Source organism: Giraffa tippelskirchi, chromosome 10 (genome assembly GCF_054371585.1).
Source record: "Giraffa tippelskirchi isolate mGirTip1 chromosome 10, T2T-mGirTip1v1.2.pri, whole genome shotgun sequence".
Lineage (NCBI taxonomy): Eukaryota > Metazoa > Chordata > Mammalia > Artiodactyla > Giraffidae > Giraffa > Giraffa tippelskirchi.
The window spans coordinates 81,775,728-81,803,397 of NC_137284.1; the positions used below are offsets into that span (position 1 = coordinate 81,775,728).

General features: G+C 39.1%; 1 protein-coding gene across 5 annotated transcripts in view; it reads right to left on the reverse strand.

The window, feature by feature from the left end:
- The window catches only part of LOC145524398 (uncharacterized), a 1,208,145-nt gene that overhangs the window by 997,737 nt on the left and 182,738 nt on the right, over positions 1–27,670 (reverse strand). For 2 of the 5 annotated variants that reach the window (XR_014067465.1, XM_081536537.1), the window contains one exon: positions 21,337–21,470. The gene's annotated coding sequence lies outside the window, so the exon portion shown is untranslated. Of the gene's footprint in view, positions 1–18,980; positions 21,471–27,670 lie in introns of those variants that run through there. The other 3 variants (XR_014067477.1, XR_014067472.1, XR_014067471.1) reach the window with 2 other exon arrangements.

A 27,670-nucleotide genomic window follows, 5' to 3' on the forward strand; every position in this document is an offset into this window, starting at 1 on the left:
CTTCACCGTCCAACTCTCACATCCATACATGACCACTGGAAAAACCATAGCCTTGACTAGACGGAACTTTGTTGGTAAAGTAATGTCTCTGCTTTTAAATATGCTATCTAGGTTGGCCATAACCTTCCTTCCAAGGAGTAAGCGTCTTTCAATTTCATGGCTGCAATCACCATCAGCAGTGATTTTGGAGCCCCAAAAAATAAAGTCTGACACTGTTTCCACTGATTCCTCATCTATTTGCCATGAGGTGATGGGACCAGACGCCATGATCTTAGTTTTCTGAACATTGAGCTTTAAGCCAACTTTTTCACTCTCCTCTTTCACTTTCATCAAGAGGCTCTTTAGTTCTTCTTCACTTTCTACCATAAGGGTGGTGTCATCGGCATATCTGAGGTTATTGATATTTCTCCTGGTAATCTTGATTCCAGCTTGTGTTTCTTCCAGCCCAGCATTTCTCATGATGTACTCTGCATATAAGTTAAATAAGCAGGGTGACAATATACAGCCTTGACGTACTCCTTTTCCTATTTGGAACCAGTCCGTTGTTCCACGTCCAGTTCTAACTGTTGCTTCCTGACCTGCATACAGGTTTCTCAAGAGACAGGTCAGATGGCCTGGTATTCCCATCTCTTTCAGAATTTTCCACAGTTTATTGTGATCCACACAGTCAAAGGCTTTGGCATAGTCAATAAAGCAGAAATAGATGTTTTTCTGGAACTCTCTTGCTTTTTTGATGATCCAGCAGATGTTGGCAATTTGATCTCTGGTTCCTCTGTCTTTTCTAAAATCAGCTTGAACATCTGGGAGTTCACAATTCACATATTGCCGAAGCCTGGCTTGGAGAATTTTGAGCATTACTTTACTAGCGTGTGAGATGAGTGCAATTGTGCAGCAGTTTGAGCATTCTTTCACATGGCTTTAAATCACTTAGTTGTCCATAAACAGGAAAATTGATAAAAAAAAAAAAACTGCAGTATATTTACACAATGAACTAATAGCAAAACAAAACACCAATACTAAAAAAAATAAAAGGATCTTAAATACCTAATGTCAAACAATAAGAACAAAATACCAAAGAATACATGCTTCATGATTCCATATACACTAAGCCCAAGAATACTGAAAAGTAATTCATAATGTTAGGGACTCTCAAGAGTCTTCTCCAGCATCACAGTTTGAAAGCATCAATTCTTTGATGCTCAGCCTTCTTTATGACCCAAATCTCCCATCCATACATGACTACTGGAAAAACCATAGCTTTGACTAGACAGACTTTGGTTGGCAAAGTAATGTCTCTGCTTTTTAATACGTTTTGTAGGTTTGTCACAGCTTTTCTTCCAAGGAGCAAGCTTCTTATAATTTCATGGCTGCAGTCACCATCCACAGTGATTTTGGAGCACAGGAAAATAAAATCTGTCACTGCTGCCACTTTTTCCCCATCTACTTGCCATGAGTGATGGAACCAGATGCCATGATCTTAGTTTTTTAATGCTGAGTTTTAAAGCCAGCTTTTTCACTCTCCTCTTTCACCTTCCTCAACAGGCTCTTTAGTTTATTTTCGAAGGCATTCTCAGATTCCAATTCAATTAGCCCATGATTATGTATTAAAAAAAACAAAACCCTCAAATGATTGGAAAGCAGAGACATGAAGATGAGAAGCCAACATTTTAAGACATTAGGGGTGACCCTTAGAGCTGTTATAGCCATTCCTTCACCACCCCCAAGACATAAACACAGTTTCTACTTTTTTTACTTTTGGAAGGGCCAGTCAGTTTTGACTCTGAGATTTAAAAGAAGTAGCACTATTATTCCAGAACAATATTGGATCTTATAAGAGCTAACTTACTCCCCAAATTATTTTCTCCTTGTTAGAACATGAGCCTCTAATGTGTTTCACTGTTCTGGATGGTCAATTGCTTCTGAATTTATGATTAAGAATAGTAAATCCTACAGTAACCTCTCCATTTTTATATGAATTGAGTTCTTTAGTGAGTATAACCAAAGCTATATAAAAGGCAGCACTACTAAGTCTGTGATACTAGCAGACACATGAAAGACAGAGAAATCAAATCCAATTCAGAATAAGTTCTCTTCCAGTACATTTCTCTTAATAATGTAAGGAGTTCAGTTCAGTGAGTTGGATACCACATAACATTCTTATCTATGTGAGCTACAAAATCCATATTGGAAGCCAATGATTGTTTTTTGCGGATGAAAAACTAGTTACTCAGCCACAGTGAAAGCCAAGTCTATCTTAATGAGCGATAGTCCAAGTAGTTGAGAACATATATATAGCCTCCATCACTGGGATCCATTTCTTCAAGAACCATTTAAAAACAATAAGATACCTAGAGACAAGGGCTGATCAATACCTATGAATCATGAAGCAAGTTATCGCATTAAGTATATGAAAAGTCTTTTCTACATCAGAGTTTTGTTTTTTTTTTTTTTAGTAAGTATTCAAGGGAAACACAATTATTTTCTTGGCCCTGACCCACATTTCTCTCTCTCTCTAAATTATATCATCCTATTTCATTCTTGCTCTTGCAAAGTTCCCAAGCATCTCATCAGATATCTTTTGCCCAGGAAACTGATACAGTTCCTGACCTGAGGCTTCCCTTTTTTTGGGCAGTTCTGCATTTAGAAAGGAAGATAGATGATATTAATTTATGGTAAGTTGCTAAAATACAAAGTATGACAGATATCTCAGCATTGTGCTAAGGGAACAGAGAAGAGAATGTTTCAATTAGGTGATCTGAGAGTACTGACTGGAGATGGCAAGAGTTCAATATGCACTCTCTAGAGAAAAGATAAAATTTTGAAAGAAAATAATGGAAGAATGGAAAAGATGCATAATCTATGAACAAGGTACACTACTTAATAGATGGGCTGTGAAATATTTAGATTTCCATATTAAAGAATTTGTTTATTTTTTCTGCAGTAGGTACTCAACAGGTGAGTTTGACCAGGTAAGTGATTCAGCCTGACCTGTGCTTCAGGAAGATAATTCTGACAATATCATGCAGAATGGATTAGAATGAAGAATACTAGAGAAGCAGAGATCAGTTTGGAAGAAAAAAAAGGACGTAAGACACGAAATAGAAAAAAAATATTATGGATGTAGAATCAATAGAATTTGATAAGCAAGTAGAATTGAGAAACAACTATTGGGGTAATTCTAAAAAGCTTTTCCTCATTCACCATCTCTCATGAGAAACACAATGGGCCAGAAGTATAAGAAAACAATAGTTGTCTTCCTGAAAACCAAGTTTCAAAAGCATAGTCATATCTCCTAAGTACAAGAAGTGAAGAACATCATATAATGGAGGGATAGGTACTATGAATAATTCTGGGAAAAGACTAGGCAACCTATTAGGTCATTTTTTTTGTCTGTGACTTTTGTATTAATGGAATGGAATATGTGTTTTCCTTTTCACAGCATAGCTAACTACCACTACCTCCTTCTAGCCTGCTTCCCTCTTTCATTCCTGTTTCTGTTTCCCAAGAACTGCATCCTGCATTCCTTCCTTTCAGCACTGTTTTTAGTACACTTGCTTTTTTGTTTTACATGTTTCATTTAATAATTCTGACTCACTTTTCACCATTGTGAGCCTCTGAAGCCATTTGAAATATTCTTAAGTCAGGACATGTTGATTCTCCATACTGATGACTGAGCTGCCTAAGACTAAACTGAATTCCCCACAACCTACTTTGGATTTGATCCATTCTCTTTCCCTGAGTGGGTCCGCTTTTCCTAATGGGGCTCCACAACTTTGCTGGTTTTCTGCTGTTTCCACTTCCTTAACTCTTTACAGCCTCTTATTTTACATCCACCCTGTCTCTTTTGTAGTCAGGACACAAGGTACTGGGTTATCACCATTTTTCGAATACTAATGCTGAGGCAAATAGCCATCATAGTGAAACAGGCAGAAGGTTACTGGAAAGATTCTAAGTATTGCTTGAAATTTGATGTCATTAGTCACTTTATCCCAAGGTTTCAGAAACAGGCCATATAATTACATGTTACCTGTTCTCATATCTTTGCTTCCTCTTACTGTGAAAAAAAAAAAATTTGCTCTGGAGAAATATTGCTCTAGGCATCAGTGTAGCTGGATCGATGTAAAATCAAAGTATATTTTATATCATGTAAGATTTAAGGCTATTTTATAATTCTTTTGAAATATAGATTAGTTTTTATTTCATTAAGCTTTCTATATGAATTTAAGTTAAAATTGACTTGCATTCATGAATCTTGGTTCTAAATCTCAAAATGTTAGTATAAAACAGTGCTAAAAACAGTCTAATCATTCTATCTGGGTTTTATTTCCTTATTCGTAGGATGAGAAACTGGACCAAACAAATTTTATAGACCCAAACTGTTTCAGAACACAGCCAGTATCGTGAAGATAGTTTACTCTTATCTTATAAGAGATTACATTATTCTCCTGGTCCTTCCTCCACCTTCATACCTGCTTCTCTCAACCAATAAAAAAAATAAAAAGAAAGAAAAGAAATCCTAGAAATTGTGCTTTGGTTTAGTAGTGTATTTTTTGCAATGTTTTTCATAATTTTATGTACATAATAATATCTACTGATTAAGTCAATATCAGAAATTAATTCAAAAGTAAGTTTGCACTGTCATCAAATTAGAAATCTAGTGTAATTTCCTCAGCTTCTATACTAATTGCACTTTACAGTGATAATTAATATTCTTTATAAAGAATGGCTCTTTTTCATGCCACAAATTTGATCATGATCCTTTTTCAAATTTACAGAACCAATTTAGAAGAAATGAGATATGTTTTGTGTAAGACTTAAAAAAAAAGAATAATATCCTATCGTGACCAATTATTTCAAGAATGTTTGCCTCCTGCTGTGTAAAACTTTATAACAATTTAGTTTTGCTTGGGGCAGTATGGTGAGTCCTTATTTGTTTAAGCTTCATTTAAAATATACCATACAGTACAAAATGCCATATCATGAATGCTGCGGTTCATTAACTCAAGGCCATATCATACTCAAAAAGAAACATAGTTCTTCAATTAATCTATAGATTTTGGATAACTGTCCAGGACTTATTACCATTCAAGATAATTATATACTTTTAACATTTTTATTTTTGGTTTAGTGAAAGTTCATTTCTCAATAGCATTTACTCTTTTTTCAAACCGCTGCCGACATAAACCATTGTTTTAAAAATTCTCCCCAAATTCATTCTCCCATGTACACTTGTTGGAAGCTTTAGTGGTATCTAAATTAGACTTGGCAGAAATAAAGAGACTTTCAACTTTTGGACGGCACCTCCTATGGGGCACTGGTTTGAAAGAGGGAAATTGAAAATGAAAGAGATTTGATGTTTCAAGGACTAAAGCAAAAAAGGTTTGAAAGTGGCATAATTTAAAACTACAATAACCTATGTTTACTTATAATGTCTAGGGAATGCCATGGTTTGCTTAATTGAGAACTGTAGGTAATTCAAGGATACATATGCCACATGTGGATTACTGATTTTCAAAGTGCAATGTGATAAAATACATTCAGCCCTAAAACTTGGTTTTACCAAAATTTGAACTTTGGTGATTCAGATGGTCCTTCATTGTTTGTATATTCTTGGGTTGCCAAAACATACTCCTTTTCTAGCAAAAGAATGAGTTCTTATTTCGTCCCAAAGAAAGCAATGTGTCTTGTAACAAAGAGGGTTGACTGGTTACAAATAATTGTATGTTTTTAAAAAATATGTGTTCTATATTCCTACTGCCTGTCAGAAGAGTCTGTACGTGGGAGCTCAGGAGCAATTCAAGACCTGGACAGGAGGCACTGGAGAGAACCTATATGAAGATCTGCTTATCCACCAAGTGGTTTGGTCCACTCATTCTAGCAAATGGAGATCTACTAGAAGCTAGACGTTTCTTTAAGTAGATGCAAACTCGATTGTTCACTTTAGTGTTCATTGCTTAATATAGTGAAAATGAGAAGCAAGAAGTCAGGATTGTGAAGATGATGTAGAAGGAGAAAAGGAAGAAAAAACATGAAAACATATCTGGATTTATCCATTCAAATACAATTAAGCAGTGCTATCTTGCAGATGTTGCATAAAATTCAGGAGAAAAAGATTGTTAAGGAATTCAAGTCTAAAAGAGGAGAAAAAAGAATTATAATATATTATCACAAGTACTCAAAGAGAAGTATGCAGAAAGTACTAAGGGAAAAAAAAGTAAAAGAGGATGGTCAGATTTTAGTACAAGAAGGAAATTGGAAATTATTAAGAATGGCCATGGATTGGAGTTAATTTTTTTTAATTTTTAATTGGAGGATAATTGCTTTATAATGTTGGTTTCTGCCATATAATATTGTGAATCAGTTATAACTGTGTGTGTGTGTGTGTGTGTGTGTGTGTGTGTGTATACACACGTATATATGGCGTTCCCAAGTGGCTCAGTGGTAAAGAATCCACCTGCCAATGCAGGAGAAACAGGAGATGTGGGTTTGATCCCTGGAGGATGAAACAGCAACCCACTCCAGTATTCTTGCCTAGACAATCTCATGGACAGTGGAGCCTGGCAAGCTACAGTCCACAGGGTGCAAATAGTTGGAAATGACTTAGCACACCCACATATATATACATACCTACACACACACACACACATACACACCCTCCCTTTTGAGCCTTCCTCCCACCCCACCATATCTTGCCCCTCTATTTGATCACAGAGCACCAGGCTGGGCTCCCTGTGTTATATAGCAGCTTCCCACTAGTTATCTACTTTACACATGGTAGTGTGTATATGTCAATGCTACTTTCTCAATTTGTCCCACCTTCTCTGTCTCCTGCTGTGTCCACAAGTCCATTCTCTTCATGTGTCTCCATTCCTTCCCTGCAAATAGGTTCATCAGTACCATCTTTTTTTAGAGTCAATATATATGCTTTAATATACTATATTTGTTTTTCTCTTTCTGACTTACTTCACTCCTTATAACAAGCTCTAGGTTCATCCACTGCACTACAACTGGCTCAAGTTCATTCCTTTTTATGGCTGAGTAATATTCCATTGTATATACATACCACAACTTCTTTATCCATTCTTCATCTCCAATGGACATCTAGCTATTGTTCTGGCTATTGTAACTAATGCTGCAGTGAACACTGAGGTACACTAAATTGTGGTTTTCTCAGGGTATATATGGTTTTCCTAGGGCATAGGCCCAGAAGTGAGATTGCTGGGTCATATTGTAGTTTTCCCTGGAGAAGAGAAAGGCAACCCAATCCAGTAACCTGCCTCGAGAATCACATGGACAGAGGAGCCTGGCAGGTTACAGTCCATGGGGTCACACGAAATTAAAAGATGCTTACTCCTTGGAAGGAAGGTTATGACCAACCTAGACAGCATATTTAAAAGCAGAGACATTACTTTGCCAACAAAGGTCCGTCTAGTCAAGGCTATAGTTTTTCCAGTGGTCATGTATGGATGTGAGAGTTGGACGGTGAAGAAAGCTGAGTGCCACAGAATTGATGCTTTTGAACTGTGGTGTTGGAGAAGACTCTTGAGAGTCCCTTGAACTGCAAGGAAATCCAACCAGTCCATCCTAAAGGAGATCAGTCCTGGGTGTTCATTGGAAGGACTGATGTTGAAGCTGAAACTCCAATACTTTGGCCACCTCATGTGAAGAGTTGACTCATTGGAAAAGACCCTAATGCTGGGAAGGACTGGGGGCAGGAGGAGAAGGGGACGACAGAGGATGAGATGGTAGGATGGCATCACCAAATCGATGGACATGGGTTTGGGTAAACTCTGGGAGTTGGTGATGGACAGGAAGGCCTGGTGTGCTGCGATTCATGGGGTCGCAAAGAGTCGGACACGACTGAGCGACTGGACTGAACTGAACTGAACTGAACTGAGGGTGCTTGAAGTTTTTCACCTTGCAACCTGGAAAGTAAGAAACAAACCCCATTTCTCCAAGATTCCCAAACATATTAGGTGTTTCTTAAAACATTCTGCCAACAGGAACTTTGCCTGTTAGTATAGAGGCAGAGGTGGACTTTGCCTCTGTGGGCTTCTCTGGTGGCACAGTGGTAAAGACTTCACCTGCCAATGCAGAAGACACAGGAGATGTGGGTTCAATCTCTGGGTCTGGAAGATCCCCTGGACTAGGAAATAACAACCAGTAGTCTTTGCTTGTAAATCCTATGGACAGAAATGCATAGTGGGCTATAGTTCATGGGCTCATAAAGAGTTAGACACTTTCACATGGTAGTTTTACTCCTAGTTTTTTGAGGTATCTGCATACTGTTCTCATAGAGGCTGTATCAATTTACATTCCCATTGGTAAAATTTGATATATCTCAAAGAAAAGGTTGAATTGTGAAAAATAACCAAGGAGATCGCATCCATGAGAGACAGATGTAAATACATATTGACAGTACAGCCAGTAGGATAGTCCACAGAGATATAATGATCCATTTGAGTCCAGGGGAACTTCTTTTTATGTCTTCTATTTCTCTTTTAGAACACATGGAGAACTCCACCCTCAAAATTTCAAAATCCAATTCACAGTTTTTAACCTCTTCAAAGTTTTCAGTATTTGTAAAATAGAGAATCTCTATGACTTCCCAGATAGCTCAGTGGTAAAGAATCTGCTTGCCAATGCAGGAGATGCAAGAGATGTGGGTTTGATTCCTGGGTTGGGAAGATCCCCTGGAATAGGAAATGGCAAACCACTCTAGTATTCTTGCCTGGGAAATCACATGGACAGAGGAGCCTGGCAGGCTACTCTCCATAGGGTTGCAAAGAGTTGGACATGACTGAGCACACATATATTTGTAACTTTCCTACTGAAATAGGTGTAATATTTTGAAAAGATTCCACTGTAGACTTCTTGTTGTTTAGTGAAAGTGAAGTCGCTCAGTCATGTCTGACTCTTTACAACCCCATGGACTGTAGCCTACCAAGGAATTTTCCAGGCAAGACTACTGGATTGGGTTGCAATTTCCTTCTCCAGGGGATCTTCCTGACCCAAGGATCGAACCCAGGTCTCCTGCACTGCAGGCAGACACTTTACTGTCTGAGCCACCAGGGAAGCCCTAAGGCTACCCTCTCCTGTATTCTGGCCTGGAGAGTTCCATGGACTGTATAGTCCATGGGATCATAAAGAGTCAGACACGACTGAGTGACTTTAAATGTAAATGTAAAATTGTTTAGTGAATCCTTCCCCAGGCCTAAAAGTCTTTCCAGTATTGAAATTCATAAAGATAGTTAAATTCCCAAGGGCCTAAGTAGTATTAACTACCTAGAACAAAGAAGTCACTGAAGAGATTTAAATTGCATATTACAGTTCTGAAATTGGGCCTTGTCAAGTGTATTAAGAATTCCAAAATCTCTCCTTTTGTCACCAAGCAGTACCCTCTGGAGACCTCTACTCTAGCTCCTCTTTGAAGTACCTAGGTAATAATATCTGATGCACGTTCCCTGAATTGTTTTACATATGTAAAAAAAAAAAAAAAAACCCACCAAAATGAAAGACATTAACTACTTGATGAAGGTGAGCTCATAGTCCACAGACCTGCTGGAGCCTGAGAATAGATCATGTTAACCCCTGCAACACTACTCTGTTGCCTCACCATCAACCTATCAGGGAACTGTGCCTGAGCTGGTCACATACCCTGCAATGCCACCCCACTCCTCACCTGGCCTTTAAAAATGTTTTCCTGAAACCCATTGAGGACTTTGGACTCCTTGAGCATTAGCTGTTCTGGACTACTAGTATGACACTGTATGATACAAGCTGCATTCTCCTATATCACATCAATTGTAATAAACTAGATTGACTTTACTGCATGTGGACCTAAGTTTGGTTAGGTAACAATTCATATTTTAAAAACAAGTCTGGTTTACACAAAATAGTTTTAATGTAAACCTTGGATAGACAGAACTCAGGACAAGACATGTATGATATGAGGAACATAATCAAGTAACAGGAAGTATGAGAGGAAATTTCTCCCTAATGGCAAAAGGGAACTGAAGGAAAAAAGCAAATATAGGAAAAATATACAGAGAGACAAGAATTGGACATGTTTGCCCCCACTTTACTTTTTTGATTTCAGTTCAGTTCAGTTCACTTCAGTCACTCAGTTGTGTCCGACCCTTTGTGACCCCATGGACTGCAGCACACCAGGCTTCCCTGTCCATCACCAACTACCAGTTCAGTTCAGTTCAGTTCAGTTCAGTCGCTCAGTCGTGTCCGACTCTCTGCGATCCCATGAATTGCAGCACGCCAGGCCAGGCCTCTCTGTCCATCACCAACTCCCAGAGTCTACCCAAACCCACGTTCATCGAGTCGGTGATGCCATCCAACCATCTCATCCTCTGTCGTCCCCTTCTCCTCCCGCCCCCAATCCTACCCAGCATTAGGGTCTTTTCCAATGAGTCAACCCTTCGCATGAGGTGCCCAAAGTATTGGAGCTTCAGCTTCAACATCATACCTTCCAATGAACACCCAGGATTGATCCAACTACCAGACATTACTCAAACCCGTGTCCATTGAGTCAGTGATGCCATCCAACCATCTCATTCTCTTGTCATTCCCTTCTCCTCCTGCCTTCAATCTTTCCCAGCATCAGGGTCTTATCTAGTGAGTCAGTTCTTCGCATGAGGTGGCCAAAGTATTGGAGTTTCAGCTTAAGCATCAGCCCTTCCAATGATTATTCAGGACTGATTTTCTTTAGGATGGACTGGTTGGGTCTCCTTCCAGTCCAAGGGACTCTCAAGAGTCTTCTCCAAAATCACAGTTTAAAAGCATCAATTCTTTGGTGCTCAGCTTTCTTTATAACCCAACTCTCATATCCACACATGACTACTGGAAAAATCATAGCTTTGACTAGACAGACTTTTGTTGGCAAAGCAATGTCTTTGCTTTTTAATATGCTATCTAGGTTGGTCATAACATTCCTTCCAAGGAGGAAGCAACTTTTAATTTCAGGGCTGCAATCACCATCTGAAGTCATTTTGGAGCCCAAAAGGATAAAATCAGCCACTGTTTCTACTGTTCCCCCATCTATTTGCCATGAAGTGATGGGACCAGATGCCATGATCTGTTTTCTGAGTGGTGAGCTTTAAGCCAACTTTTTCACTCTCCTCTTTCACTTTCATCAAGAAGCTCTTTAGTTCTTCTTAGCTTTCTGCCATAAGGGTGGTGAAATCGGCATATCTGAGGTTATTGACATTTCTCCCAGCAATCTTGATTCCAGCTTGTGCTTCTTCCAGCCCAGCATTTCTCATGATGTACTCTGCATATAAGTTAAATAAGCAGGGTGACAATATACAGCCTTGATGTACTCCTTTTCCTATTTGGAACCAGTCTGTTGTTCCATGTCCAGTTCTAACTGTTGCTTCCTGACCTGCATACGGGTTTCTCAAGAGGCAGGTCAGGTGGTCTGGTATTCTCATCTCTTTCAGAATTTTCCACAGTTTGTTGTGATCCACACAGTCAAAGGCTTTGGCATAGTCAATAAAGCAGAAATAGATGTTTTTCTGGAACTCTCTTGCTTTTTTGATGATCCAGCAAATGTTGGCAATTTGATCTCTGGTTCCTCTGCCTTTTCTAAAACCAACTTGAACATCTGGAAGTTCACGGTTCATGTACTGTTGAAGCCTGGCTTGGAGAATTTTGAGCATTACTTTACTAGAGTGTGAGATGAGTGCAATTGTGTGGTAGTTTGAGCATTGTTTGGCATTGCCTTTCTTAGGTATTGGAATGAAAACTGACATTTTCCAGTCCTGTGGCCACTGCTGAGTTTTCCAAATTTGTTGGCATATTAAGTTCAGCACTTTCACAGCATCATCTTTTAGGATTTGAACTAGCTCAACTGGAATTCTATCACCTCCACTAGCTTTGTTCATAGTGATGCTTTCTAAGGCCCACTTGACTTCACATTCCAGGATGTCTGGCTCTAGGTGAGTGATCACATCATCGTGATTATCTGGGTCGTGAAGATCTTTTTTGTACAGTTCTTCTGTGTATTCTTGCCACCTCTTCTTAGTATCTTCTGCTTCAGTTAGGTCCATACCATTTCTGTCCTTTATTGAGCCTATCTTTGCATGAAATGTTCCCTTGGTATCTCTACTTTTCTTGAAGAGATCTCTAGTCTTTCCCATTCTATTGTTTTCCTCTATTTCTTTGCATTGATCGCTGAGGAAAGCTTTCTTATCTCTCCTTGCTATCTTTGGAACTCTCCATTCAGATGCTTATATCTTTCCTTTTCTCCTTTGCTTTTCACTTCTCTTCTTTTCACAGCTATTTGTAAGACCTCCTCAGAGATCCATTTTGCCTTTTTGCATTTCTTTTTCTTGGGGATGGTCTTGATCCCTGTCTCCTGTATGATATCAGGAACCTCCATCCATAGTTCATCAGGCACTCTCTGTATCAGATCTAGTCCCTTAAACCTATTTCTCACTTCCACTGTATAATCATAAGGAATTTGATTTTGGTCATACCTGAATGGTCTAGTGGTTTTCCCACCTTCTTCAATTTAAGTCTGAATTTCTCAGTAAGGAGTTCATGATCTGAGCCACAGTCAGCTCCCGGTCTTGTTTTTGCTGACTGTATAGAGCTTTTTCAACTTTGGTTGCAAAGAATATAATCAATCTGATTTCAGTGTTGGCCACCTGGTGATGTCCATGTGTAGGGTTTTCTCTTGTGTTGTTTGAAGGAGGTGTTTGCTATGACCAGTGTGTTCTCTTGGCAAAACTCTATTAGCCTTTGGGACATGCTCAGTAAATCTTGAATTCCATTTTCTTTTGCTGGGTGGGGCTGTGTCCCCTCCCTGTTATTTGATCTGGGGCCAAACTATTTTGGAGATGATGAAGATAATATGGCCTCCTTCAAAAGGTCCCCTGCACACACTGCTGCACTCAGTGCCCTCAACCCTGCAGCAGGCCACCCATGATCCACGCCTCCACTGGAGACTCCTGTACCCTCACAGGCAAGTTTGGGTCAGTCTCTTGTGGGGTCACTGCTCCTTTCTCCTGGTTCCTGGCACACACAAGGTTTTGTTTGTGCTGTACGGCACTGGAGTGGTGGCTGCATGGCACTGGAGTGACTTTGAGGAGATACCTCACGTCCAAGGGCAGAGAAGCCCCAGCAAGATGGTAGGAGGGGCAAAATTGTGTTTAGAATCAAACCCCTTACCTGCCAGAGATGCTCAGAGGGCTCAAAGAAACCTTGTGCACACCAGGACCCAGAGACTGAGACAGAACTGTATTTGAGTGTCTCCTGCGGAAACAGTAGGAGACAGTGTTTCCCGCGGGTCCACAGTAGACCCCTTCAGGAATAGGGGCTCTGGGTACAGTAGACCTGGGTATAGCATAAGCCATCTTGGAGGAAGTTGCCATTAACCCCACTATAGAGCCACCAGAACTTACATTTTCCATTTATTGATTACTTATTCAACAACATTTATTTTGGTGCCTACATGGTATCAATTATTATTTTAAGTTCCATGGATATAGTTTTCAACTTAAAGTCTCTACATGTGTATGCTCAGTTGTGTCTGACTCTTTGTGACCCCACGAACTGTAGCCTGCTAGGCATCTCTGTCCATGGGATTTTCAAGGCAAGAATACTGATTGCTATCTCCTAGTCCAGGGGATCTTCCAGACCCAGATATTGAACCTACATCTCCTGTGTCTTCTGCATTGGCAGGCAAATTCTTTACCATAAAGTCCAGAAGGCCATAAAGTGTCTATACTAACAAGCAAAGTTCCTGTAGCAGAATGTTTTAAGAAATACCCAGATATGTTGGTAATCTTGGAGAAGTGGTGTTTGTTTCTTACTTTCCAGGTTGCAAGGTGAAAAACTTAAAGCACCCTTAGTGAAGAACTGTATCCAACTTCACTAGGTTGAATATCAGAAATAGTTGAGATAAGGTCTGAGTCAATGACAAGACCAAAATGTCATCTTAGTTAAGAAAAATATGGTAAATGATTGAAAATTTGAAAACAGAAAACATAGGGAACAGTAAATTCAGTCCAAATAGAATGTCAGAATCAATGTGTGTGTATGTATGTGCACGCACCTTTTTTTTTTTAACATGGCTAAATTTAAAAGCAAGAAAAAATTTTCTTAAAAATGGTAGCAGAAGCTGGAGAAAGAAAGAAGCCATAGCATCAATGGGAAGTAACGCAAACAGCCCTTGGACTACCAGGATGAAATGTGCCTTAAAGGACCAGGGTGTTAACACCCATGCAGGAACTGAAGTTGAAGCCACAGGCCCTGGTAATGCGTGAATCTGGAACTAATCTCCCAAACAAAAGCTGGGAACCATCAGTAAAATAGAGATCTAACAAAATTCCTTCTATTATCCCAAGTAGAACAGAAAAGGCACTGACCATAGGTAAGTTCAGTTCAGTTCAGTCGCTCAGTCGTGTCCGACTCTCGGCGATCCCATGAATTGCAGCACGCTAGGCCTCTCTGTCCATCACCAACTCCCGGAGTCTACCCAAACCCATGTTCATCGAGTCGGTGATGCCATCCAACCATCTCATCCTCTGTCAGCCCCTTCTCCACCCGCCCCCAATCCTACCCAGCATTAGGGTCTTTTCCAATGAGTCAACCCTTCGCATGAGGTGGCCAAAGTATTGGAGCTTCAGCTTCAACATCAGACCTTCCAATGAACACCCAGGATTGATCTCTTTTAGGATGGATTGATTGGATCTCCTTGCAGTCCAAGGGACTCTCAAGAGTCTTCTCCAACACCACAGTTCAAAAGCATCAATTCTGTGGCGCTCAGCTTTCTTCACCGTCCAACTCTCACATCCATACATGACCACTGGAAAAACCATAGCCTTGACTAGACGGACTTTTGTTGGCAAAGTAATGTCTCTGCTTTTAAACATGCTATCTAGGTTGGCCATAAACTTCCTTCCAAGGAGTAAGCGTCTTTTAATTTCATGGCTGCAGTCACCATCAGCAGTGATTCTGGAGCCCAAAAAAGTAAAGTCTGACACTGTTTCCACTGTTTCCCCATCTATTTCCCATGAAGTGATGGGACCAGATGCCATGATCTTAGTTTTCTGAACGTTGAGCTTTAAGCTAACTTTTTCACTCTCCTCCTTCACCTTCATCAAGAGGCTCTTTAGTTCTTCTTCACTTTCTGCCATAAGGGTGGTGTCATCTGCATATCTGAGGTTATTGATATTTCTCCAGGCAATCTTGATTCCAGCTTGTGTTTCTTCCAGCCCAGCGTTTCTCATGATGTACTCTGCATATAAGTTAAATAAGCAGGGTGACAATATACAGCCTTGATGTACTCCTTTTCCTATTTGGAACCAGTCTGTTGTTCCATGTCCAGTTCTAACTGTTGCTTCCTGACCTGCATACAGGTTTCTCAAGAGACAGGTCAGATGGTCTGGTACTCCCATCTCTTTCAGAATTTTCCACAGTTTATTGTGATCCACACAGTCAAAGGCTTTGGCATAGTCAATAAAGCAGAAATAGATGTTTTTCTGGAACTCTCTTGCTTTTTTGATGATCCAGTGGATATTGGCAATTTGATCTCTGGTTCCACTGCCTTTTCTAAAACCAGCTTGAACATCTGGAAGTTCACGGTTCACGTATTGCTGAAGCCTGGCTTGGAGAATTTTGAGCATTACTTTACTAGCATGTGAGATGAGTGCAATTGTGTGGTAGTTTGAGCATTCTTTGGCATTGCCTTTCTTTGGGATCGGAATGAAAACTGACCTTTTCCAGTCCTGTGGCCACTGCCGAGTTTTCCAAATTTGCTGGCATATCGAGTGCAGCACTTTCACAGCATCACCTTTGAGGATTTGAAATAGCTCAACTGGAATTCCATCACCTCCACTAGCTTTGTTCATAGTGATGTTTTCTAAGGCCCACTTGACTTCACATTCCAGGATGTCTGGCTCTAGGTGAGTGATCACACCATCGTGATTATCTGGGTTGTGAAGATCTTTTTTGTACAGTTCTTCTGTGTATTCTTGCCACCTCTTCTTAGTATCTTCTGCTTCTGTTAGGTCCATACCATTTCTGTCCTTTATCGAGCCTATCTTTGCATGAAATGTTCCTTTGGTATCTTTAATTTTCTTGAAGAGATCTCTAGTCTTTCCCAATCTGTTGTTTTCCTCTATTTGTTTGAACTGATCGCTGAGGAAGGCTTTCTTATCTCTCCTTGCTATTCTTTGGAACTCTGCATTCAGATGAGAGTATCTTTTCTTTTCTCCTTTGCTTTTCACTTCTCTTCTCTTCCCAGCTATCTGTAAGGCCTCCTCAGACAGCCATTTTGCTTTTTTGCATTTCTTTTCCATGGGGATTTTCTTGATCCCTGTCTCCTGTACAATGTCACGAACCTCTGTCCATAGTTCATCAGGCACTCTATCAGGTCTAGTCCCTTAAATCTACTTGTCACTTCCACTGTATACTTGTAAGGGATTTGATCTAGGTCATACCTGAATGGTCTAGTGGTTTTCCCTACTTTCTTCAATTTAAGTCTGAATTTGGCAATAAGCAGTTCATGATCTGAGCCACAGTCTGCTCCCGATCTTGTTTTTCCTGACTGTATAGAGCTTCTCCATCTTTGACTGCAAAGAATATAATCAATCTGATTTCGGTGTTGACCATCTGGTGATGTCCACGTGTAGAGTCTTCTCTTGTGTTGTTGGAATAGGGTGTTTGCTATTACCAGTGCGTTCTCGTGGCAAAACTCTATTAGCCTTTGCCCTGCTTCATTCTGTACTCCAAGGCCAAACTTGCCTGTTACGCCAGGTGTTTCTCGACTTCCTACTTTTGCATTCCAGTCCCCTATAATGAAAAGGACATCTTTTTTGGGTGTTAGTTCTAGAAGGTCTCGTAGGTCTTCACAGAAACGTTCAACTTCAGCTTCTTCGGCGTTACTGGTCAGGGCATAGACTTGGATTACTGTGATATTGAATGGTTTGCCTTGGAAACGAACAGAGATCATTCTGTCATTTTTGAGATTGCATCCAAGTACTGCATTTTGGACTCTCTTGTTGACCATGATGGCTACTCCATTTCTTCTAAGGGATTCTTGTCCACAGTAGTAGATATAATGGTCATCTGAGTTAAATTCACCCATTCCAGTCCATCTTAGTTCGCTGATTCCTAGAATGTCAACGTTCACTCTTGCCATTTCCTGTTTGACCACTTCCAGTTTGCCTTGATTCATGGACCTAACATTCCAGGTTCCTATGCAATATTGCTCTTTACAGCATCGGAGTTTGCATCTATCACCAGTCACATCCACAGTTGGGTATCGTTTTTGCTTTGGCTCCATCCCATCATTCTTTCTGGAGTTATTTCTCCACTGATCTCCATTAGCATATTGGGCACCTACTGACCTGGGGAGTTCATCTTTCAGTGTCCTATCCTTTTGCCTTTTCATACTATTCATGGGGTTCTCAAGGCAAGAATACTGAAGTGGTTTGCCATGCCCTTCTCCAGTGGACCACAATCTGTCAGACCTCTCCACCATGACCCATCCGTCTTGGGTGGCCCCACACGGCATGGCTTAGTTTCATTGATATAGACAAGGCTGTGGTCCGTGTGATCAGATTAGCTAGTTTTCTGTAGTTTTAGTTTTAGTGTGTCTGCCCTCTGATGCCCTCTCGCAACACTTACCGTCTTACTTGGGTTTCTCTTACCTTGGGCCTTGGGTAATTCCTCTTGCCACCGCCACCGCCGCCGCTGGCCCCAGCCCCCGGCCTGGCCTAGCCCCTCTCGGCTGCCGCTCCTGGCCCCCGGCCCCCGGCCCCCGGCCTGGCCTAGGCCCTGTCAGCAGCTGCCCCCGGCCCCCGGCCCGGCCTAGCCCCTCTCGGCCGCCACCCCCGGCCCCTGGGCCCCGGCACGGCCTAGGCCCTCTCGGCCGCCGCCCCCAGCTCCCGGGCCCTTGGCCCGGGCTAGCCCCTCTCGGCCGCCGCCCCCAGCTCCCGGCCCCCGGCCCAGCCTAGCCCTGTCGGCCGCCGCCCCCGGCCCCCGGCCCCTGGCCCCCGGCCCCCGGCCCGGCCTAGCCCCCTCGGACGCCGCCCCCGGCCCCCGGCCCCCGGCCCGGCCTAGGCCCTGTCGGCCGCCGCCCCCGGCCCGGCCTAGCCCCTCTCGGACGCCGCCCCCGGCCCCCGGCCCCTGGCCCAGCCTAGACCATAAATAATTAGACTTTTTAAAAGATTAATAGATAAAAAAGCAAGACTAAACAGCTCCAAAATGTATCTCCTATGAGTTCTAGAAGAATATATAGAGAATTGGAAAGAGGCACTGTTTGAGAGATGACTCCTAAAAACTTATAAAAGACAATAAAACTTGTATCATCATACTTAATAATGAACCTAATACTGAGAGAAATAGGATTAAACAAATCAACCACCCAGCAAATTGAGTCAAAACTATAACATAAAGATAAAATATTACAAGCTATCAGAGAGATCTATTCAAAATATCAAGAAATGGGGATTCTGGTAACTACTGACTAATTTACTTTGAAATACTATTGAGAAAATTTGAGGATCCACAAAGAAGTGTTAGAGACAGTCAGGATACAGAGTATATGGGTCAATATAACAGGGAAGCTTAATTTGGTTCCTGGAATCTCCTCTTGCATGAAAGTACACTTGTAACACCTTCACAGAGCTAAGATTAGTGTTCAATGTCTGAAAAGTGAAGGTAGGAGAGCCACAATGAATCCCCTATTTTGAGTTAGGATACCCAAACCTTGTATATATACATCATGACTAAGGGTGAAATGCAAGCAGGGCCTTGCAGGTATGGTGGGTCAGTTTTGAAATAGCTTGATTCTCAAAACTGTGTCAGGGTGGCTTGTGAGTAAACATAATTAAATATTGGTTCTATAATTATTATAATATCTCATGGGGGTCAAAATATATATAAAATAAAAGCTCAAGGGCTTCTCTAGTGGCTCAGAAGGTAAAGAGTCTGCCTGCAATGCAGAAGACCTGGGTTTGAGCCCAGGGTTGGGAAAATCCCCTGGAGAAGGCAATGGCTACCCACTCCAGTATTCTTACCTGGAAAATTCCATGGACAGAAGAGCCTGGCAGGCTACAGTCTGTGGAATTGCAAACAGTAGGACACAACTATACGACTAACACTTTCACACTTTCAAGAAACTAATGGCATGGAGAAGAAGGTAAGTTTCAAAGAATAAAGTGATCAAAATCCTTTTATTCTTCAAGATGAGGGACATGATAGTATGTGGTTTTGAAAGTCAAGATTTTATGCTGCAAATTATAAGGTAATCATTTAAAATGCTGAGAGTGGAAATAATAAAAGGGATACTAATACAGAAAATGGAGTAATTGTTAGTCTGATAACCCAAAAAGAGGCATGAAAATAATATAGAAACAGCTGAGACAAATAGAAAGAACCAAAAGAACCGTTACTTAAAACCAATTATATTAGTAACGACATTTAAACTCAATGGATTATACAGTCTAGTTAACATATAAATTTGTCAGACTGAATACACACACACACACACACACACACACACACACACACACCTAAATGCTGCATGCATACAAGGAAACACCTATAACATAAGAATAAGAAAAACTGAGAAGAAGATGATTTTTAAAAAATAGACAAATTTAAATTAAAGGGAGTCTAACACAGCTTCATTGATTTCAGAGAAAGACAAGGGAGAAGCATTGTTAGTGATAAAGAGGCATACTTCTCCATCATAAAAGGTTCAATTCACCAAGAAGATATAATTTGAAATTTGTATCTACCTAACATATTCTAAAATTTTCTAAAGCAAAAGTTCACTATAAATTACAGAAAAGATAGAGGAAATAACAATCCTTATGGGAAATCATAAAATAATTTTATAAATAACCTTAGAACAATCAGGTAGAAATCAGTAAGATTAAAATTTTAAATTCCATGGTTCTCCAGTTCTGACCTTATTCTGATGCTTATTAAGCATATGCATAAAAAAAAAAGCATATGCATAAAACAATCACTCAGAAACATGGACTTTTTTTCAAATGTACATGGAGAATTTATATAAAAATGACTATGTGCTGGATTTAAAGCAAGTCTGTCTTGATCCACTAAGGCAGCTGTAACAAAATATGACAGAGTGGGCAGTTAATAAACAATAGAAAATTTTTTCTCACAGTTCTGGAAGCTGCAGGTCCAAAATCAGGGTATCAGCATGGTTTCATGAGGTCTCTCTTACAGAACACAAATTTCTTATTGTATCTTCACATGACATAAAGGCACTAGCAAGCTCCCTGGAACCTCTTTTATAAGGGTGCTAATCTCATTCATAAGGGTTCCACCCTCATGACCTAAGTATTTCCCCAATCCCCACCTCTTAATATCATCACACTGAGTAATAGGTTTCAACATAATTTCAGGGGGACACAAACATTCAAACTATAACAAAGTTTCAACAAATTTCACATCATTAAAATCATGCAAAATATGATTTAGTCAAGAAATAAAAGTAATAAGGGGATTCTCATGTATTGAAAAATTTTAGAAATTAAATTCAGAATAATCCACACATGGAGGAAAAATCAAAATAAAAACTGAAAAATATTTTGAACTAAATGAAAATGAGAACACCAACAGATTTTCTATATCTAGAAGTCAGCAAAGGAATAAAAAAATACAAAGAAAGTATGAAAGGAAACAATTTAAGAGCAAATATTTATTAAATAGAAATGTGAACCAAAGAAATTAAAATTTGGTTGTATGAAAAGACAATAAAATTTATGAGCCCCTAATCAAGAAAAAAATAAAGTGTATATAATCAATATCAGAAATGAAAAGGGAGTCTTTATGCCATATTCAACAGACATTAAGAGCAAATAACAATAAATCATAAACAATTATCAAGAAAAAGGAAAACAAAACAGACTAATATCCAGGGAAAGATAACCTACCAATATGATAGAAGAAATGTAAAATCTGAATAGATCTTTATCAACAACTTGTTAAATCTCTAATCAGAAAACTTCAAAAGAATGAAATCTGTAGCCCAGATGACATAAGCAGATGATTATACCAAACTCTTTAAGAAGAAATAATATTATTCATTTCCAAAATTTTCCAGAAAGTTGAAAAAGAGGGAGCACTACGGACCTTAATTTATTCTACCAGAGTAACATTGATTCCAAAATGTGGCAAATTTAGCATGAGTAAAAATCACTCTTATGATCACATATGTAAAAATCCCAAATAAAATATCCCCAAACCAAATTCAGCAATGCAATAAAAGGATAATAAGTCATTTCCAAGTTGGATTTATATTCGGAATGCAATATGGTTTCAAAATCAGTCCATATAACTCACCACATTAATAGATCTGCTCCCATTATTCCAGGTAGCTCCTCTACCACCATTCTTTACTCATCTCCACCATGAGTGTGTCCTAGCATGTTGATAAGCTTCACTGTCTTTCTAGTTGGACATGTCAATGGAAGACACTGGAAAAAGAAAACAATAGAAAATTGATATCACATATTTATTCTGACAGTTCTCTCCCCATTATGCTGTCCATTTGGACTGGTGCATTTATAAACCCCAAGTTAGAGCTTTGATGGGTAATCCTCTCTTGTTGTTGGGTAGTTGGTTGCTTAGTCCCTCAGTCATGTCCAACTCTTTTGTAGCCCCATGGGCTGTAGCCTGCCAGGCTCCTCTGTCTATGGGATTTCCCAGGAAAGAATACTGGAGTGGGTTGCTATCTCCTTCTCCAGGGGATTGTCCCAACAAAGGGATTGAACCCACGTCTCCTGCATTGCAGGCGGATTCTTTACAGCTGAGCCACCAGGAATCCCCACAGTCCTCTCTTACAGCAATGTATTTCATGAAAGTTAGGTAACCACTGCCCTCCCATCCTTTTGGATTTGATATGAGAGTTTCCCCACTGAAACTAGTTTTGAGGGGCTCTACCAGTTCCTATAATATATTCTTAACCCTCTCTATGTCTTTTTACAGCTTCTTTCCTGCTGATCACAGAGAAACAAAAGGAAAGTCTTATGAAGAAAAAGTGAAATCATTCTATATTACCTCCTGCAGTAAAGTTTTTTTTATTGTGGTAAAAGTCACATAATATTAAACATACTATTTTAACCATATTTAACTGTACATTTCAGTGACACTAAGTACATTCATATTGTTGTGCAACTCTCACCATCATCCATCTCCCGAAATTTTCACTTTCTTAAATTGAAACTCTGTTCCCCTTAAATACTAAGTCCTCATTCCTTCTCCTCACCTCCCTGTCACCCTGGACGCTGCCATCTACCAATGTACTTTCTGACTCTGAATTTGACTGTTCTAGCTACATATAAGTAGAATCAAACAGTATTTGTCTGCATCTACTGTATACTGGGATGTGTTTTTAAAGGTTAACTTAATATATGTCCTGCAAACAGATAGTATCTTCTCTTTTTTCTACTTTGCCATATAGTTAGCAAATTAATTATGAGTCTACTTTATACATTAATTATCTACTTTATACATAGTAATGCATCTATGTCAATCCCAATCTCCCAGTCCTTAACAAACTAAGATTAGAAGAAAATATTAGTCTGATAAAGAGTAAACCAAGAGGCCCATGGCAAACATCATACATAATGATGAAGTGTTGAAAGGTTTCCCTTTAAGATCAGGAATAAGACAAGAAGTGCACTAACATCATTTTAATTCAATTCAATATTGGTGGGCCTAACCTATACAACAGAAAAAGAGAAAGAAATACATAAGATTTTGAAAAGAAGATGTTTTAAATCTGTACTTTGTTCACAGACAATAGAAATATGTAGAAAATGTAAAATAAGAAACAAAGAATTAGAATCAGTAGGAGGGAGAGTGAGATGGTGGAGTAAGAGGAATGGAGCTCACTTCACCCCACACATACATCAAAAGTACATCTACATGCGGAACAATTCTCACAGAAAACTAACTGGAAAAAGGTAGAACTCCCATACAACCAAAGCTGCAAGTAAAGTTCCTACTAACAAGATAAGATGGAGGAAAAAAGCATCAGGTTGATATTTGTCCCCCTGGGAAGGGTTTAACAAAAAAGGAAAGACCACAAGACAATCTGTTGCCCTGAGACATGACTGAGTCAAGCCACAGACTGTGTGTCCCAGTCCTGGGGTCCTATGTGGAGGAGACAAGCCTCTTTGGCTGCTGGAAGAACACCCAGGGCAAACAAGAGAGCTAGAGAAGCCTAGAATCCACTCAGGAGAGTATGCAGATACTAATTTGTCAACAGACAGGGTGGAGAGATCTCTATGAGTACCTGCTGTCTCACCACACTCCTTGATACCAGCTTGGTAAACACCTGAGTTCCACTCATTCTGAAGGCCACACAGCAATTTGAATCACCACAAGCAACACACCACAGTTCCTGCTCCCAAGCAAATGCTCCAGCCTTGTCCAACACAAGTCACATGTTGGTGCTGGATACAGGGCAGGCAGGTCTTTGGAGAAGACTCAAAGTAGGGTTACAAGAGGAGACCAGCGGCTTGGGGTGTGGTCCAGGTATACTTCTTTTTCACTTCAAGCATCTCTTCTGACCACAGTGATATGAAACTAGAAATCAATCATGAGAAAAACAGGAAAAGAACGAACACATGGAGTCTGAACAACCAGCTACAAACAAAGCAAAACAGAAATCATGAAGTAATGACCAGCAAGAAAAGGGAGGGGAAAATGAGCAAATATCTGAACATTCACTTCAAAAAAAAACAGGCTTCCTAAATGATTAATAAACATGTTAAGAGAAAACTCAAATTCATTAGTCATCAAGGAAATAAAATTTATAATCAGTGAAATATTAACCCTCACCAATTAGAACAGTTATAATAAACTCATAACATCAAGTACTGGTGTAGATGTGGAGCAAAAAGAACACTCTAACACTATAGTTGGGAATGTCAATTGGTTTAAAATTATCTGTCAGTCATGAAGATAGATAACCCCTATGATACGGCAACATCATTACTAGAATTATATCCAGAGAGTCAGGTCCATGGGCATTAAAAAGCATGGGTGAGAATATTCATACAGCATTATTTTTAATAGTCAAAAATTTAGACAATTAAATATTTATCACAATCAAATGGATTAAAAATGGTAATATTCATACAGTGGAGTGCTACAGACTATAGGGCAAGAAGTAAATATCTACTGTTGCATAGACAAGTCTCACAAACATAGTGAAAGAAGCCAGACAAAATGAATATAGTAATACAGTTCCATTGATGTAATTTCAAAAACAAGACAAAATTAAACAATAATTTTGGGGAGGTACACGTACTTAGATAATAAAATTAAAGAAAAGCTAGGATACTATTATAATCAAATTCAGAAGATTGTTTCCTTGGTGAGGATAGGTGGAGGCAAGAGAAGGGTTTTGGAGTTCTAACCAAGTAGTTGTTATATGCTTTTGATTTGCAATTATTTTACTGAGCTGTGTAAGTTCTGCCTCTTTTCCTAATGTACATTATATTTTGAAATAAATAAAAGATTTAAAATCACAATTATAAAAAAATACTACATAGGAAATGCAGCTATTAATTAAACTGACTATAGACTTTACAACAACATTAACAGCCAGAAAACAAACAAATGAAAAAAAAACTTACATCAATGGTAGGCAAATAAACTATAATTAATTGGTTATTTTAAGTTTTATACTCATTAACAGCAGATTGGGATTTTAAAGGCAAAATAAAAATCAGTAATAGACTATAGAGGAAAACATTTTTTTGAACACTTAAGCATAATATGAAGTTTTGTTCCTGATTTTTTTTGTATTGTGTCATTATCTTGCCTTTAAAATGAAGAGAGTTTTGCTGATAAAGACAACACTTACCTCAAGCCCATCTTTCTAGAATTCCAAAAATAAAAAAGGAAAATATTCTGTGCTATTATAGTACTCCAAAAATGTAATGCTAAAAGGTAATTGAGGGACTTTAAGTGTATCTTATTTATAAGATAGAGGAGGGACCTCACATAAAGAGGGTACAGCTTTGATAGAGGGTACAACTTTGATAAAGGCATGATGACATTAGAAGTATGGCTGAGTTCAGGAAACTAGGAGTGGCTGCATGTGGCAACAGTCACAATAGCAGGGGAAAAAAACTAAAACTGACTCTATAAGAAGCATTTAGATGAAAGAATATTTAAAAGATCCTGAGAGGAAAATGATTAGACTAGATATTTATTTTAGGAAAACCTCCTCACAGGTGAATATTGGAAATAGGGAATATTGAAATCCTGGGGACCAATTAGGATCTTTTCAAGTCCAGGAAAGAAGTGATGAACATCTTAACGAAGGAGCAAATATATGACTAGACATGAAAGCTCCAATTTAAAAATAGAAAAGAACAGTAATATTAATAAGACCTAATGAGGAGTAAGGTACCAGGAAAAAACTTGATTACTATTTCCAAAGTTTTCAGACTGCATGGGGAATTTAACAAAATGCAGTATAAAGTGATCACACAGGCCACTTTCCCAAGACAGTCCCCCTCTAAGCCTGCTGGCCTTGTCATTATTAACAGAATACTTTTTAATTCTCAAAAATGTCCCAGATTGAATGATAAATTCTATGGTCACCTTAGTATTATTATATAGGAAGAAGGGTATATCTGTAACTTGAAAAAGCTACTATAGTTTCACATATGTTGATTTTGTTATTTTGATATTTATTGATTAACATGTTCCCTGTAATAGGAAGTTGAATTTTAGAGCTATAAAGACATATCTGAGCAGAAAACTTCAGAGTTTGAAAATTTGGAGTTTGAAAAAATAACATACAAAGGCAATGTAAAATCCACGAGAGGAGATAATATTCTGAAAGAGGTGTTGCATTAAAAAAAAAAAAAAGCCATGGAAGATCTCATTCCCAACTACACCTAGTAATTCAGACTCATGTGATACTCCTTTCAGTAGCCAACCTTTTTCATTAAAAAAGGTATCTTTACATAAGCATTTCTGTCACTCCTTGAAAAGTTTTCACTCCTTCTCCTCTTATCCTTCTCTCCTCACTAGCTTTTACCTATCACCATGTAAAGTGGACTTCCCAGGTGACTCAGTAGTAAAGAAATCCACCTGCCAATGCAGGAGACACAGATTCAACCCCTGGGTCATGAAGATTCCCTGGAGAAGAAAATGGCAACCCATTCCAGCATTCTTGCCTGGGAAATCCCATGAACAGAGGAGCCTGGTGGGCTATAGTCCATGGGGTTACAGAGTCAGACATGACTTAGCGACTAAACAACAACAACAAAATATAGAATGGAAGTTAGCCTTGTGAAGAAGGGGAGTCATCAATAATCAACAGGAAAAGGAAAGCCTTGTTGTTTTTGGAGTGGGATATTTATAATATAACACTATCTTATTTTGCTTTTTTAGAGAACTGACTGAAAACTGTTCATTCTCTGGATATTATGTGACCCTTCCCTACCCTTATCCACTCTTGCCAAGTGGTTCATTGACTCTTAAGTATCGAAACGGCAAGAGTTTGGCAACATGGTTCAGTAGGGCTTAATGTGGGATGACATTCTCCAAAATATTTAGTCCGGAGGGAACTCAGGAAGCAGTAGCTAATTGGACTGAAAGGAAAGTTGGGGACATACACTCCAATTCACTCTACCCAGAATCACTTCCTTAATCAATTTATAACAGAAATCTCAGCTTAGATACATAAGATCATTCTTCACATTTTGAACAGCTTACAGTGTATTGGTGCTTAATATTTCATTAGATAACAACGAAAAAGTATATGTATCGAAATCACTTTGTCCTATATTTCTTTTTCAACTCCACTATTCATCTTAGTATTCTTTGTTGTTTGCTGTTCACATAGGATTATCTTATCACAGCTAGAAAACAATGAAAAAGAAACATATCTGATTATAATACTTCAGTACTAGTCTAGTGAAGTATGGATGGCTTGGAATAGAAAAGAGAAACAGCTGTATGACTTCCTTGAGTATGTGATGGGTAATTTGTTATGTTCTAAGCAAAAAATCCAGAGAATCATATTATGCACAAGGTCAGTAAAAGTTTTAGGACTGTTTTTCTAAACAAAATGAGAATGCCAGGAATGGAGCTAAATGACCCAGGCTTCATACTTGGGGGAATTAGGCAAGTTGTCGTCGGATATTTGAGACACCTTATTCTGGCCTATCAAAAAAGTAAAATGACAGCTAACAAATAAAGCTAAGTATGCTAACTTTTCATGAGATAGAATGTTATGTGTAGGGATTTGGGGGTGGGATCTTGGAGACAAGAAAGAATAAACATATAAGTTAACAATTTCAAATAACAGATTTTCGTATATGTGATTAAGTCAACCCTCAGACAGAAGACCTGTGAGGAAAAGGATCACCTCACACTAAGTTGTATGGATACCCATCACCTTCTTCACAGTGTTTCCTCATTTTTGTAAATATAGACTTAGAATTTTAAGTTTAATGAAAATATAATCATCAACTATAGGACTTTTGAAAAGTCATTAACTTTGGGTCTTAGTTTCTATATCTGTCAAATAAGCATGCTGAATGTGTTTGGTAGCAATGATAGTGTGGAATCCAGAGCAGTTATGGGAAGTTGGGTAAGAGCTGACATGGAAAATTGATTCTATTATAGCAAAAATCTCTGAATT